Genomic DNA, 11,421 nt, shown 5'->3' on the forward strand with positions numbered 1-11,421 from the left:
AGGCAGTCACACTTTCTTCAATGCACATACACTCATTACCCCAGTTACTGTATCAATCCATTTAATCCAGGGTCTTCCTCTTCTGCACTGTCCCTTCTCGCTTCTGAGCATGATGTCCTTCTCCAACGACTGGTCCCTCCTAGCTAAATGCCCAAAGTATGTGAGGTAGAGCTTCAAAATCCTAGCCTCCAAGGAGAAACTTGGTTTCACCCTCTCCAACAGAGACCAATCTGAGGGTTTTTTGGCAGTCCATGTTGTGTTTAAGACTTCTCCAGCACCACAATTCATAGGCACCAATTCTTAAGAGATCTTTAGCTATTGTCCAGCACTATGAAGCATAGTAAGTAATTGTGAATACCATGGCCTGGATCAGGGGCCCCTTAATCTCTGGACTAAATCGTTGCTTGTCAGTACTCTGGAAAGGCCCCTAACATCAGATTTTCCAAATGTAATTTGTCTTCTGATTTCCTGACTGCTGGAGCCAACAGTGTTGACTATGGAGCCAAGCAAAATTAAATTAAAAACCTCAATCTCTTCTCCATCTATCGTGGTGTTGCCAATAGGCCCAGTGAAGAGAATCTTTGTTTTCTTGATGTTGAGCTTCAATCCATATTGAGGACTGCAGTCCTTGACCTTCTGCAACAAGTACTTTAGTCCTCTTCAGTTTTAGCAAGCAGGATGTGTCATTTGCATAACGAAGGCTGTTGATGAGTTTTCCTCCAATACTGATGCCACATTCCTCCTCTCCCGAATGATGTGTTCTGCATATAGATTGAAAATTTATGGAAACAGGACACATCCCTGATGCATTTCGTTCCTGATTTTGAACCATGTAATGCATCCTTGCTCTATTCTGAGAACTGCTTCCTGATCTAAGTATGTTGTTGTTTGTGTTATATACTATCAAGCCACTTGAGAATCATAGCAACCTGATGCACAATAGCCTTGAACTCAGCTCTATCATCTATCAACCTCATTGTCTCTGACATACTTACCATAATTACCCTAGTCACTGAATCAATCCATCTCATCCAAAGTCTTCCTTGCTTTTGCTGTCCTTCCACATTCTCAAGTATGATATCTCTCTCCAAGAATTGGTTCCTCCTTGCATTATGTCCAAAGTATTTCAGATGAAGCTTCAAAATCCTTGCCACCAAGGAGCAGCCTGGTTTCATCCTCTCTAGGTTGAGCCTCCTATTCTCTTAGCAGTCAATATAATCTTACAAGATTGTGGAATATCTGTCTCAAAGGCCACATATAAAATGAGATTAGCAATAAATTAAAGCTGGTCATTATTATTGTTTTTAATATGGGCCTCTGCTATAATTCTGTAATATAAGGCAAATTAATATACCAATAATTGCTTTTTACTTTGCTATGCTTTGATAATTTTTTTCTATTAACTCATGTTGTAAAATAAAAATAAGATTATAAAATACGTGGAATTAGACATTTGGAACATATATCTGAATAATAGAATTTTCCACTTATCTGTAATTCTTTAAAATCATAAAACATCCCTAATTTCATATATATACAAATATCTAAAAACATATATATGTCAGAGAATACTAATTAAACAATTTAATGAATAAAGAAAATGTAAAAAAACATAACAAAACAATGTCTTTGTGTTGTGGTGTTCATTAATAGTACTGGATATACAGTGGAATGTCAAAAGAACAAACATATAAGCCAACCCCAGAAACTTCTTAGAAACCAGGTCATCACACATACTTTGGACATGTCCTTATACTGGGGCAAGTCCTTAAAGAATAACATCATGCTTAGGAAAAGAGAAGACCTGTGAAGGAAGGGAGATCGTTAACTAGATAGTTTGACACAATGACATAGATTATGGGCTTAAACAGGTGGATGTTAAAAGGGTGTCTCAGAATCAGACAAGATTTAATCTGTTGTAGATATTGTTGTTACGTACTATCAAGTCAAAACCTACTTATGGTTGATCAGTAGATTTTCAGAGCCAATTTTTGTGCCAGAGATGATTGTCTGTCTTTTTCTAGTAGAGCATCACCTGGATTTGAACCAAATGTCTTTGGGTTGGCAATGCAACTCTTTACCATTAAGTCACGAAAGCTCTACAAGGTCACAATAAATTGGAGTCAAATCCATAGCACTGAACACCAGCATAAAACAAAGCACAATCTTGTCCAAACATGCTAATGTTGTTGTTATTGTTAGGTGTGTTAAAGTTGAATGTAAAAACTTATGAGCAATAGTTCAGAACATTGCCCTATCCTGTCCTGTCATAATGTGCTCCAGTCTATTTTTGCAATCACTTTAATTCTTTTTTTGCTGACCCACCAACATTTTTAGCATGATGTCTCTTTCCAAGGACAGACACCTCCTGATGGGATACTCAAATTAAGTGAGATAAATTTTCACTACTCTTGCTTCTAAAGGACATCCAGTTTACACATTTCCCAAAAATATTTGCCTATTCTTTAATTATATGTACAATTTTTGTTGCTGATTTTTTTTTTAGTAAACACGGCTAATAGCAACATTATGAACAAAAGGCCTGAAGCCCTTCTACAACAATCAACATTTATAAAAATTCGTAGAGTTTCCATAGGTGTGTTATTTAGGGAGTGGATGTTACTGCTGCTTCCAAACTTGTCATAGTGTGTTATGTGCCATTTAGTCACCTGCAATGTATAGTGACTCTATATACAGCAGCTCTGAACCCTTCCCTGTCTTGAGCCAGTCTCACTAATTCTGACACACCAACCCCCCATTGCCCCAGTCACTGTATCAATCCATCTCATCCAGGCTGTCCTACTCCTTCACTGTTCGTCCACCCTTCCAAGGATGATGTCCTTCTCCAAGGATCTCTCCTAGCCATGTGCCCAAAGTAAGTGAGGCAAAGCTTCAAAATCCTGGCCTGCAAGAAGAGACTTGGTTTCACCATCTCCAAGACAGACCAATTTGTTTTCTTGACAGTCCGTGGTATGTTCAAGGTTCTTCTTCAGCACCACAACTCAAAAGCATCTATTCTTCTTCTGTCATCCTTACTCATTATCCAACAGTCTGAAGCATATCAAGTAATTGAGAAGACCATGACCTGGATTAGGCGCACCTTTGTATCTAGACTGACATCATTGCTCTTCAGCTCTGGAGAGGTTCATGACAGCAGATTTCACCCAGTGCAATGTCTTTTGATTTCCTGACTGCAGGTGTTAAAAATGTTGTTTGTGGATCTGAGCAAGCTGGAATTGCTAACAACCTCAATCTCTTCTCCATCTAATATGGTGCTTCCATTTGGCCCAATGGTGAGAATCTTTGTCTTCTTGATATTGAGCTTCAATCCATATTGAAACTACAGTCCTTGACCTTTTACAGCAAATGCTTTAGGTTTTCTTCAGTTTCAGCAAGCAAGGTTTTGTTATCTGCATATTGTAAGTGGTTCATGAGTCTTCCTCTAAACCCGATGCCACACTCCTCCTCGTAAAGCCCTGTTTTCTGAATGATCCGCATACAAATTGAAAAGGGATGGGGACAGGATGCATTCCTGACACACTCCCTTCCTGATTTTGAACCATGCAGTGTTTCCTTACTCTCTTTTCTGAGAACTGCTTCTTGGTCCAAGTATAGGTTTTATATGAGCATGATCAAGTGTTCTGGTATTCCCACTCTCCTCAAGGTTAGCCACAATTTATTGTGATCCATACAGTTAAATGTCCTTGCATAGTCAATGAAACACAGAAATTCCTCTGGTACTCTTTGCTTTCTGCCAAGATCTATCTGACATGGGCAATTATGCCTCTAGTACCACAACCTCTTCTAAACCCAGCTCGCATTTTTGGTAGTTCTCTGTCAATAAGATTAATCCCCTAGCCATCCTCATTATTCTGTTCCTATCTTAGCCCCCCTTTCCATCCCCATACATGCTTTACTAATTATCTTTATATTTCTACAAGAATGGTCTTGAAGAGTATTTGTCCTTATGAGACTGAGTTCGTTCACTTAGCATAATGCTCTCAAGTTCCTTCCAAGTTAGTGATTTTCATAATCATTGTTCTTGTATGTTGCATAGCATTCCATTGTGTGAATGTGCCTCAATTTCTCAATCCTTTCAATTGTGGTTGAACATTTTTTAGATCCAAAGTGAACAAATTAAAATGACATGGCTTGTATTAGGTGAGATCCTAGGCAACAGATTTTCCTACCACGATACATTTTTTTTTACTTCTACTACGTTAAGTATTGATTACGGATCCAAGTAAAATTAGATAATTGACAACTTTAATCTTTTTCTATTTATCATCATGATGTTGCCTTTTTGTCCAATGGCAACAGACTGTCGGTTTTTGGAAGTTGAGATGTAATCCATATTGAAGGCTTTAATCTCTGTCTTTTCTTCTGAGTTAATTGTTTCAAGTCTTTGGCACTATTAATAAGCAAGTTATTGTTACCTGCATAATTCAGGTTGCTGATGAGTCTTTCCTTAATGTTGACGCTAGATTCTTATTTATTCTCAAGTTTCTCAGATTATTTGCTCAGAATTCAGATTGAATAGGTGAAGAAGAAAGACATGAATTTAAACCATGTTGTATTCTCATCACTATTGGTGCTACTGCTTATTAGTCTGAAAATAGAATTCACAGGAGTGAAATGCAATGGCTTTAAGAAATTCCCATTCTTCTTGATTTTTTTGATAATTTTTTTATGTCACAGCAAAAAGTCTTTGTGTAATCCATAAAACACCCCAAAATATCATTCTTCTGTTGTTCTCTTTTTTTTATTTTATACGGATTTATTTACAAAGTTGGAATACTTTGTTTTTCACAAAAGATCCTTCTCATTTCCTTCACTCCCCCATCACATTGTGCATCCCTATGATTAACGCTTCATCCCCCACCAATCCTCACTCCACTGCTTCCACCCTCTTTCCCCCTTGAATTCTCATACTCATTCTATAATAATAGTTTTATGTAGTACTTTTCCTTCTGGGGCTTAGCTTACTTAGCATAATTCTCTCTAGTCCTTCTAAGTTAGTTAGCAATTTACAAAATCATTGTTCCTGCATGCTGCGTAGTATTCCATTGTATGAATGTCCCACAACTTCTCAACCAATTCATTAGTGTTTGCACATCTGGGCTGTTTCCATGTTGTTGCAGTGGTAAATAATGCTACTATGGATATTAGTGTACAAATCTCTGCTTGAGCTTCAGTTCTCACTTTCTTGGGGTTTATTCCAAGCAATGGAATAGCTGGGTTATACAGAATTTCTATGTTCAGCTTTTTGAAGAAGCATCAAACTATCTTCCCAAGTCGTTGTACCATTTTACAGTCACACCAACAATGTGTAAGAGATCCTATCTCGCCACATCCTCTCCAACATTTATTACTTGTTGTCCTGTTAAACATCACCATTTAATTATCTTCCTGTGTGAGAATTCATCCCATGTCTTTTGCCCATTTTGTAATTGGGTTATTAGTGTTTTTCTTGTGGAGACCCAAGAGTATTATATAGACTTTCATTATGAGACTCTTCTCTGAGATTGTATTGTCAAATGTTTGTTCCAAGTCTGTAGGTTTTCTTTTCACCCTATTGGAAAAAGTTTTTGATGCACATAGGGATTTAATCTTTAGAAGATAACATTCATCAATTATATTCTTTTCAAATTGTGCATCTGTAGCTATATTTGGAAGTTTCTTTTATACTGTAGACTAGGCCTTCTATGCTGATTTCAATTTGTCTCTCATGAACTTTATTTTTGAGCTTTACTCCCAAGTCTCTGATCCATATTGAGGTGATTTTTAGGTATGGCATGAGCTGTGGATTCTGTTTCATCTTTCTGTCAGTAGCAATCCAGTTTTGCTAGCACGAATTGTTGAAGAGGTTGTAAGTTCCACATTTGAAAGATGTTATTTCCTTGTTGAATATCAGTTGACCACATACAGCTGGGTCTATTTCTGGGTTTTCAATTTTGCTCCATTGGTCAATGTGATTGTCATTGTACCAGTACCATGGTGTTTTCACTACTATTGTGAAGTAGGTTTTGAGGTTAGGGAGTACTATGCCTCCTAATTCATTTTTGTTTCTCAGAAGTGTTTTGTTTATTCGTCTCTTTCCCCTCCAAATTACTTGACAATTTCCCTTTCAGTGTTCTCTATTTTTAACCAAGATCCTTCTGACATCAGCAATGTCATCCCTTTTGTTATTATTTCTGAATCCAGCTTGATTTTCTGATAGTTTCTTGTGAATGAAATATCGGACCCATTTTTGCATAATCATCAAGAAGATTTTATTCAATGTGACACTAATGTTTTAAAACTTTTGCTCCCTTTTGCATTACTTTATTTGAAGTGAAAACCAAACATAGTTCTTTTCCAGTTAGTAGACCATACAGCTTTCTTCCAAATTTTTGGCATAGCCTAGCAAGCATATCATAGAGTAAACATGTTTACTGAAACACATTAATTGGTATTTCTTTTATTCCTGAGGTATAATATTTTTGCTCCAATGTGAATTACATATCAACATAAAAAAATAAACATCCATATCACTGGGCTAATTAGTAACATCCTAATAGATGGAGAAAGGATTGAAGTTGTTAACAATTTCATGTTACTTGGATGCACAATTAACACTCTTGTTAATCAGAAATCAAGAAACCAAAAGATCTATGATATTGAAAAAATCTGCTGTCAAGGATCTCTCCAGAGTGTTAAAGAGTAGTATTGTCAGCTTAAAGACTAAGATATACTTTATCCAAGCTATGTGTTATCTTTTGGGTTTGCTTTTTTTATTACTTGAACTCTTACATCTGAAAGTTGGATGATGATTAAGGATAACAAGAAAAATCAATGCTTTTGGCTGTGGTGTTTCAGAACAGTACTAAATATACTATGTGTTGTCAAAAGTACAAACAAGTCTTTTTTGGAGAAAACATGACCAGGGTTTTTCTTGGAGGCAAAGATGGTGAATCTTTGTCTTACATAGTTGACACTTCTTATGGGAAAGTCAGTTCTCAGACAAGGACACCATGATTTAAAAGGTGAAAGGTTAACATAAGTGAGGAAGACCACCTATAAGATACATTGAAAAGGTAACTGTTACAATGGGCCCAAGTCAATAAGAGATGGTGAGGAGGGCAGAAGACAGAGCAAATTTCAGATCCATTGTTCATATGGTCTCTAGGAGCCAGAGTCACACAAGGGTACACAACATCAACAATATTTTTGCCCTGCCTTTCTAACAGCTTGATCTTCTTCCTTTATTGTCTTGGTTCTTGACTATATGCTGCTTCTTAAAGTGGTTCAGTATCTATAATTTCTTTGGGATCTTTTATATAACCAAACTGAAGCCCATTCATAAAATGTGTTATATCTAAGCAATCAAAAGGAAAGCATTACTTATATATGCAATAGCCTTCTGGGATTACCAGTCTCCTTAATTTTATCCATAATTTGCTATAATATAGTCAAAAGCCTTTGTATAATCAATAAAACATAAATAGGCTTTATTTTTTTTTCTGTTGTTCTCTATTTTAACCAAGATCCACCTGACATTAGCAATGACAGCCCTTGTGTTACAGCTTCTGAATCCAGCTTTATTTTCTGGTGGTCCCTTGTGGATGTAATACTGAAACCATTTTTGCATATTGGTAAGATTTTGCTCACATATGATGCTAATGATATTGTCTCTTACATGCTATTATATCTGTTGTTGTTATGTACTGTTGAGTCACCTGTGATTCATAGCAACCCTATGCACAACAGCCCTAAACCCTGCTCTATCCCTTGCCAATCTTAGTGTCTTTGACAAGCCTACACCCATTACCTCAGTCACTGAATCAATCCACCTCATAGAGGGTCTTCCTCTTCTGCACTATCCCTCCATCATACCAACCATGACATCCCTTTCCAAGGACCGATCCTACTATAGGAAAAATATTAACATTGTAAATGTCAAGGTTTTATTTTTGTTTTGTTAGACAAATTCTTAGAGACAGTAAGTAAATTAGAGTTTACCAGAGGCAATAGAGAGACTAATGGTAACCTCTAATGGTTACAGAATTTTCTCTTTTGGGTTTTGAAAAGATTTTTAAATACATAGTGGTGCTTTTTTTTTTAATCATTTCTGTGCCATTGAGACAGTGCCATATATGGATAAATGGGAGCAGTGATAAAGTGCATGTTGGATATTATACAACCATCCAACCATGGCAATAAGACTAGGATTTTTATGTTCATTCCAATATATTTTTTTATTGTTCAACAAAAGACGTATTACATTTTGCCAGGAGTCAAAAAGACCACAATCAAAATTTTTAAATGAACACAATTATTTTTATAGACTGTGCTTTTTGAATTGTACATCTCGTGTTCTAATTTTGGACACTTTCCAGCCACTAGGGCATGGATTGAGCTGGACAAATTTCTAGGGTTTGAGGAAATAGCCTATTTCTCTAGCTGACTGATGGAAAGCATAAACAGAGGCAATTTGTTTCTTTCCTTGGAGAGCTTGATAGTAGCCACTATAATGCACAATTAAGGATGAAGAAAACATCGAAGCCAATGAATGATAAGAGCCAGCAACCTACTGAGGGGGTGAAAGGAAATTGCAGAAGTGCTTACCACACATTTGCTGTGAAACAAAGCATGTTATTTTCACACCTACCTTCTGGGTGCATTTGCCTTTGTCAAATAAGATTTCTGTGCATGTTTTAATAGTTCTTGTAATGTTGGTTTTTCCTTTTAACTATTTTTAAAATGTTCAATAAATAGTATGATGTGAACTTTACACTCTTGAATTCTGAAGTTTGAATTTTTATTAATATATTACTTAATTGGACTACACAGAAAATGCTACTACTTGATATTTATTGATGATGCACTATATGTTTAGCACTTTTAAAGTCACTAGAATGAAATAAATCATGTAAATATGAGAACAGCCCCACAAAACTCTTGTTGCTTCTGTAGTTTGTGAGAGAGAGCACAAATAACCAGAGAGATTTCTGGGTAACATTACTTACCCAAAGTTACAATGACACTGTAGGTGATCACTTTCTTTCTAGAACATACGCATTAAAACTCCACTTTTATAAAGCTAAGAGTTGAAGGTAATATTCATAGTAGCTACACAAATATTTTCCTATACAACCATTATTTTTATGGTTGAAGAATTTGTTGGCAGAAGAATCAGGTGTAGAATCTTAATCTTTTATTTCTAAGTCAATTGCTCTTTACTGTGCATGATTTTACGTTTCTCTGTTGGCTCCATAGGGAGCACTGGAGGCCTAGTGGATAAGGAGTTGTACTGCAAACCCAAAATGTGTGGTTTGAATACACCAACTGCTCTAAGGGAAACAGTTGGGCAATCTCCTCCTTTGTAATTTATAGCCTCTGAAAACCCTCTGGATGGTCAATTCTGACTCAACAGCATGTAACAACACAAAAACTGGTAGTTCTGTTGAGTTTGATACTCTACATACAAAGACATACATACACTTATTCAATACATCTGTTTATAAACGACATCTATTAAAATGGAAATATATTTTCGTTTTAAAGTTTAAAACATAGCTTTCTTTTTAACTTAAAAAAGAATGGGATACCATGTGTTAATTGAATTATTTGGGAACAAAGAAAAAACAAGGAAAAGGAGATTTTCCCACCTTTTCAGTAAAACAACTGGTAGATTTGAACAATGTATCTTTAGTTAAATGGTACAACTCCTTACCCACTAGGCCACTGGAGCTCCCTTATGGGTTGTTGTTAGGTGCTGTCAGATCTGAACCCTGTATTATTCTGTGCAAGTATTTCAAATACTTGAACAGGAGTGGTGAAAATGGGCACCTTTATCTGATTCCTATTCTTAGGGATAATCCTTTTCCTTTTTCTCCATGGAGAATGATGTTGACTCTTGGTTTTGCAGATATACTTCTCATTTTGTTGAGAACGTTTCGTTCAATTTCTATCTTGTTGAGTGTTTTAATCAGGTGTTGGATTTTTTCAAAAATCTTTTCGACATCAATCAATGAACAGGATCTTCTAAAGGGTATGTCTCTGTGCATTAAAAACTTTTTCTAATAGAGAGAAAAGAAAACTAATTGACTCTATAAAAACATTTGGCAATGATTTCTCAGACAAGGATCTTATAATAAAAAAGTACAGAAGACTACAGGACCTCCATAAGTAAAAGGTCTGAGGAAAAGATATGAAAAGACTTTTCACAGAGGAAGACATTCCGATGGCCAACAGACACATGAAAAAAATGCTCAAAATCATTGTCAATAAGAGAGGTGAAATCAAAACTACACTGATATTATCTCATGCCAATAGCAGTGACAAAGTTTAACCAGACAGCAAGCAATCAATATTGGAGAAGGTGTGGAGAGATTGGAACACTGTTGATGGGATTACAAAATGTACAACCATTCTGGAAGGCAGTTAGATATGACCTCAAAAAACGGAACATATATTGCATATGACCTAGCTATGGAGAAGGACATCATTTTTGAAAGGGTACATGGACAGCACAGGATAAAGACCCCAAATGAGATGGATTGGTACGGTAACTGAGGCAATGGCGTTCGTGTGTCAGAAATAGTGAGACTGGCTCAGGACAGGGAAGGGTTCATATCTGCTGTACATAGGTTGACTATGTATCACAAATAACTAAACAGCACATAACAACAATAACATACGATGACAGGTTTAGAAGCAGGAGTGGCATCCACCACCTAAACAATGAAACTCAATGAACTTTGTTAAATGTTGATAGTTGTAGAGGGGCTTCAGGCTTTTTGTTCATGGAGTCACTATTAGTCATGCTCAACTTGAAGGCAATCAACAATGACCTAACTATGCCACATCTAGGAATATATCCCAAGGAAAACAGCACTGAGACAGAAACAGAAATTTGTATATCAGTGTTCATAGCATCATTAGTCATAATAGCAAGAACATGAAAACAGCTGAAATGTCCATCAACAAATGACTGGATGGAGAAACTATGGTACATTCATATGAAGGAATAGTATATAGTACTCAGGAACAACTATTTTAAAAAATACTGTGTGACATAGGAGAGGGTAGAGAATATTATGCTGAGTGAAGTAACTCAGGAACATTAGAGCAAATTGTGTATAATTATTGTAAAAACAAAGGATAACCAGTAAGATGTATGTAGATAAACAAAAAGGAAGGAGTGGAGGCAGGGAGTCTGAACCTGGGAAGTGGGGGGAACCACAGGGTAGAAAATACTGATGGAAGGGGGGAGATAAAGAATAAAGAATGTTCATGAGTGAAACACAAGCAAAAAGAAAAAAAAAACCCAGGTGTATATTGTTGCTGTTGTTATGTATCATTGAGTCAGAACGGACCTATAGCTGACCCAATGGCAGATTTTCAGAGGTCCTTAATCACACAAGAGGAGACTGTGCC

The sequence above is a fragment of the Elephantulus edwardii genome, unplaced genomic scaffold, assembly GCF_000299155.1.
Source record: "Elephantulus edwardii isolate Elephantulus edwardi_28Jun2011 unplaced genomic scaffold, EleEdw1.0 scaffold00009, whole genome shotgun sequence".
NCBI lineage: Eukaryota > Metazoa > Chordata > Mammalia > Macroscelidea > Macroscelididae > Elephantulus > Elephantulus edwardii.